The sequence below is a fragment of the Apium graveolens genome, chromosome 7 (genome assembly GCF_009905375.1).
Source record: "Apium graveolens cultivar Ventura chromosome 7, ASM990537v1, whole genome shotgun sequence".
In the NCBI taxonomy this organism is placed as follows: Eukaryota; Viridiplantae; Streptophyta; class Magnoliopsida; order Apiales; family Apiaceae; genus Apium; species Apium graveolens.
The window spans coordinates 112342730-112348766 of NC_133653.1; the positions used below are offsets into that span (position 1 = coordinate 112342730).

The 6037-nt window shown below is 36.5% G+C and overlaps 1 non-coding gene across 1 annotated transcript; it reads left to right on the forward strand.

The window, feature by feature from the left end:
- The first annotated feature begins 611 nt into the window (after window positions 1–611).
- Window positions 612–718, forward strand: LOC141676234 (small nucleolar RNA R71). The gene has a single exon (XR_012556834.1). It is a non-coding gene; the product is annotated as a small nucleolar RNA R71 (small nucleolar RNA).
- Window positions 719–6037: the final 5319 nt, after the last annotated feature.

A 6037-nucleotide genomic window follows, 5' to 3' on the forward strand; every position in this document is an offset into this window, starting at 1 on the left:
GATTTTTCAAGATCTTTATAGAAACAGCTTGACTCATCCACATAAGCTTCAACTCCTCTAATTCAGATTTTTCATTGGCTTGTTGAGCTGGAGTTGCTGTCTATTTGCATACTGTGGTTGCTGAAAACCAAGGGGGTGATAAGGCTGTTGAACCGCATTTTGAGTATTGCTCCAGCTGAAATTAGGATGATTGTGGTTGTTGGGATGATAGTGGCTGGCATTGGTTGTTGCGATCGCTGGAAGTTGCTCACAAACTGAGCTGATTCACTAAAAATTGCGCACTGATCAGTCTCACGGGCACCAGCACAAAGCTCGCAGACACTAGCGATTTGTTTAACTCCATAATTAGCCAAGGTGACCACCTTCATCGTCAAAGCCTTAAGTTGGGCAGCGATAGCAGTTGCTGCGTCCAACTCCAGAATTCCTGTGACTTTCCCTAAGTCAGTCTTTGGGAAGGATTCTGGTACTCATTAGCAGCCATCAGTTCAATAAGTTCATAAGCTTCATCGTAGCTTTTAGCCCACAAGGCTCCTCCTGATGCTGCATCAAGCATGGGTCTCGAAGTAGCACCCAATCCTTTATAGAAATAGTTAATAATCATCCAATCAGGCATGCCATGGTGTGGGCACTTTCTTAGCATCTCCTTATATTGATCTCAAGCCTCACACAGAGATTCTCCTGTCTGCTGAACAAAATGGGTAAGAGCATTCCTGATTACAGTCGTCTTCGCCATGGGGAAGAATTTAGTGAGAAACTTTTGCACAAGCTCCTCCCAAGTGGTGATAGATCCTGCTGGCAGAGAGTGTAACCAGCACTAAGCCTTGTCCCTTAGAGAGAATGGGAAGAGGCGTAGCTTGATAGCATCTTCAGTCACATCATTGAACTTGAAAGTGTCGCAGATCACGATGAAATCCCTGATGTGCATGTTGGGGTCTTCAGTAGGAGAACCCCCAAACTGAACTGAGTTCTGTATCATCTGAATCGTACTTGACTTGATCTCAAAAGTGTTAGCCCTGATGGCTGGTCTGATGATGCTTGACTGAATGTCATTAATCTTAGGCTGAGAATAGTCCATCAAAGCCTTAAGATTTTCCGCTTGATCACCCATCTCTACTAAAGCTGGTTCTTCAACTTTCTCTTATTCTTCTACCTTCTTTTCTTCCTCGAAAACTTCCTTACGAACTACCACAACTTCTTCCTCGGCTTTATCCAGTGTTCTCTTACGAGTACGCGAACGCGTATACATACACCCTCACTAGAGTACCTGAAATAAGACAAGGAAACAGATAAGTAACAATGTCTGAGTCAATAAACTTTAATGACCACTGATGGAAAGCACATAAACTATAAATTAACACTGCAGTCCCCAGCAGCGGCGCCAAAAACTTGTTAGTCGCTAAACACGCGCTAATAATACACGCAAGTATACGAGTTCGCAAGTAGTATAGAATCTTTTCTAGTTCGTTCCCACAGAGACTGCATTGGTTAACTAATTAATTCACGCACTTAAGCAACAATGTATGGTTATTATTCAATGCTAAGATGATAATATATTGAGGTTGTTTATAACTAAGAATTAAACTAACAATTATAACTAAGAGATTAATATTGACTAAATTAATATATATATGACAAACATGGGATTCTAACTTCATCAAATACTTCATTCAATAGCCTTATTGTCCTTAACCTTGGCATACAATGGTGATGACACTAATTAGATAACACGAAACTGATAAACGCCAACTTTCGTTGCACGAGTACTATACTACCAGACATCCACAAAAGAGATAGAAGCTGAATAGACACCAATTATATTGAGACCCTATATGTCTATAGAATTTGACAACATAACAGTTTAAGCACAAGTTATCTATCTTGATTACACAGGGCAAGTAAGATGGTTAAAATTACCTACACATCATGCATAACAACTACATGAACCTATGCTAGCATGGCAAGTTCTAAATCCTTAAATTCACTTTCGCTTCATTAAGAATTAACACACTATCTTATAAGTTCGCGATGCTCATAAGACGAATACGCACAACCAATACTAGGATATCATACAATCACCACATACTAAGGCATCAAACAATTTAACTAAAGAAATCCATAAATAAATCTGCTAGAACCCCACGATAATGATTAGCCCATAATCAGACTCATCATCAACGTGGGTTCCGATGAAAACATGATATAACAAACATAGTCTTTATAACGAATAAATAAACCAAGTACGAAACAAGAGTAAGGTTCACAAGTAAGAAAACTAGCATCCAAATACAACTTAAAATAAAGGTTCACAAGTAAAAACAAGATCTTCTTCGTCATCGTTGAATCGTGCTAAAGCGGTCTTCTCACGGCTCTCCTTGACATGTCGCTGGCTTGATATATATTGATATATTATTAAAGATGACCTAAAGATGTTTATATAGCAGCCCCATGTAGTGTAGAATTCTTCCTCCCACAAACCAAGTAGATACAGGAATCTGTCATCCCGACACGGCGCGGTCGCGCGCTTGATCAGCGCGGGCGCGCTGGCTTTCTGTACTTCGGGCGCGGGCGCGACTTGATCAGCACAGGCGCGCTGGGCTTCTGCCAGAAATTATTTTCTCCATTTTCCTTGCAGCTTCAAGCCGGCTTTAATGAGCTTTTATTCCAACACCACCTTGACACCAAATTAGCACCAAAACAATGCTAATTCACCTGATTACCTGGATAATGCCTGAAATGCAAAAACACTCGTGGTCGTGCGCTTGATCAGCGCGGCCGCGCAGGCTTTTCGTACTTCGGGCGCTGGCGCGGCTTGATCAGCGCGGGCGTGCTGGGCTTGTGCCAGAAATTATTTTCTCCATTTTCCTTGCAGCTTCGAGCCGGCTTTAATGAGCTTTTATTCCAACACCACCTTGACACCAAATTAGCACCAAAATAATGCTGATTCACCTAATTACCTAGATAATGTCTGAAATGCAAAAACACTCAAAAACACGTTAAAACACTTAACAACTTGAGTAGAAATGCATCAATTCAAAGCTTATTAGAGCATAATAAAGTGTCATAAATGCCACTCAACAAAAATTCGAAAATAGATTATCTTGTTGAAGAAAGATGTTTGTATGATTTATGTGAGATGTCCATGTGCTTGAAAAGTTGTGTGACATTTGAAATTGATATTCGAATTAATCATCAAGTGTGATTCAGTTGTCTCTAAACCTATACAATTGAATGTAGTATGTGTTTTCTTTGAAAATCAACATATGTTATGGCAATTTAAAAGATAACTTATGAATGATGATTATAGACAGAAATATGAACTTAATTGATTATGTCAACTGTGAAGTCATTGTGATTATCCTAAGACTGTGCAAAACTCAATCTTGTGTGATCTATGTGCATTAATGCTAAGATATAGTATGATTGTGTGGTCTTAAATGATAAAATGTTATTGAATGTATGATAATTGGTATACTGAATTAAAATATATACTTAAGTATAATCTATCAATTAATAGTCTTTCTTGCTTGCTTGAACTGGACTCCTTATATGTTATCTATGATTATTCTTAATAAAATCTTGATTGTTGAAAATCTACCTGATTAACCTATACTTACTAAGATAGTAATTAACTAATTAGTCTGTATAAGTATGTGCCCTAAATTATATTAATAAAAGCTCTTCATATAGTAAAAAAAAATTATTTACATATCTAAACACCTTAATATATGCAAGCTGTCCTGATTACTGTTTTGAGCTAAATACTATGTATATGGATAAGAACTGTCTTGTTAACTTCAATCTCTACTTGTCTATTGAAATGTGTACTAAGTCTATGTGCATCATACTTACTTGAATACATAAATGATCTGTGAACTTGAGTGCAACATTGTTTACTATACTATGCATTTTACAATTGCTTGTGCAGTCATAAGTACCCAGGTAAGGTATAATCAAGACTGGTTTGTGTAATCTCAGATTAACAAAGATAAAATTAATCACTCACACACCAGCCCTCACTGAAAGACCTGGAAGGGGAGCCTTGAGCATCCCTGTATCTGGATCACTGCTGTGATTAATGGCACTTAGAATTCTAGGTGAAAATTCAGTTAAAATCATTGCAGTTAATGTGTTATATCTGTTGTTACTTGTATCCTGATTATTTTGTGAGTGTGTGTGACTTTGAATATTATTTGAACTAAATGAAACTGATTGTGCATTAATTTAGATGCATTGTTCTGTGTTAAATGTGCATATCATTCCCTGAGTTACATTTCATTCAACACAGGCTACCCAAAGAAATGAATGCAACATTCTTTATTTGAACTCAAATGTTTTCAGAAAATTAATTTCTGTCAAAAAGTGATAACCTTTCTGCACTGATCTTTTCTCAAAACCGAACATTCTTAAATGCATTGTTTGTCACTTGCTAGTTTCTATGTTGTAGAGTGAGCTACATTTCACCTTTATGTCACACATTCTCCCAAATCTGTGTACTTTTTATATTTCTAACAGTACTAAAACAATATCTTCTAGTACTATTTGTCACTATTTGTATATGTCAGCTATCAAACATCATACCTTAGCTGCATTATACACATCTCTAGGATCTGGAATTATGCAAACCATGCATCTGCACATCAACTCTTTGCAAATTGCATTTAATGAAAATCATTATTCATAAACAGTAAAAGCTACTTTACAGAAAATTATTTTCTTAACTGATATTGAATTTTGTGCTATTTGCATGCTTATATACTTATATTTACATCTGCTGCATTCACACACAAACACAGTTTATTTGCATACTTCACTTCATCAGTTATGAACCCAAATGCTAGGCCATTCTACCCTAAGCCAAAACCAGCCATCACAAATTCATATTTGCTGGAAGATATGGAAAAGAAACATTTTCTTCACCACAAATCCTCATCATTCAAAACTATGAACCTTTCAAATCCAAGAAACAGTCACCAAAGGCCATCTCATCTAAGAAACCACAGAAAAGGTTTCAAAAATCACACTATCCCCTTCTATCAGAGTAGGAAATTTCAAGTTCCTCACTCTCCAAACCCTAGACCAGCCAAACCCTTTCAAGCCAGAGTCTATCAAAGTTAAGACAGGAACCAAACACAAATACAAACCCTAACACCTCTAAGCCTCCACCACCAGACCTTGCTAACCCTTCTAATTCCAATAAATTCCTTGACTTAGTCAAGAATGTTCAGCCTAGTATTTGTGTGAACTTAACTGGTGAAGTGGAGAGGGTCATTAGGCATGCTAAGTGGGAGGGATTAGTATTTCATTTGAGTAGACATTATTTCATACATCTCATGGGAATAACGCATGGACTTACTGAGAGTAGAACCTGTGTTGATCAGCTGCACCTTCCAAATTTAGCCCCCGGGTAAGTAGGGTATACAGTTGTGTTTTTCTTTAAAACCAACCTGAAGTTATAAGCATCCAGTTTTGACAAGGTAAGAACATGTATAGCTCTTCAGATTATGTACTTAGTTCAATGGATTAGACTTGATGTATGGTTAGTATAAGTCAGTTTAGCCTCTTCTATATAGAATGTATTAGCTTGAAGAAATATGTAAAATATGTAGTCTGTATGATAGAAAGGGACTAGATTGTATTAGAATTTGATCTTGTAATTGGTTAGCTGTTGAGATTATTCTGTAAAAATAGATAATGGTATGAATTTTTATACTGTACTATACTAGAATGTATAAGGTAATGTTGAATGAAAAGTTGTGTAGCTTATAGTTTGGCAACTCTCTTTAACTTAAACAAGGATTACTATACACTAATTTTCAGTCAGCTAAATGACATGTATATGAAACTGATCTATAAAAGGAAATATATATACAAATTCAAATCAGGATTAATTTGTACTTCTATTCTTTCTGTAAAAACACCAAATTGATCTTATGCAAGTGTTTTTAAATTGACTGAATTTTTGATATCACAATCATATCTTCTGTTAATAAAAAGTCTTGCATAACAATCTGGTTTCTAGTACCTTAAAGCTTTTCTC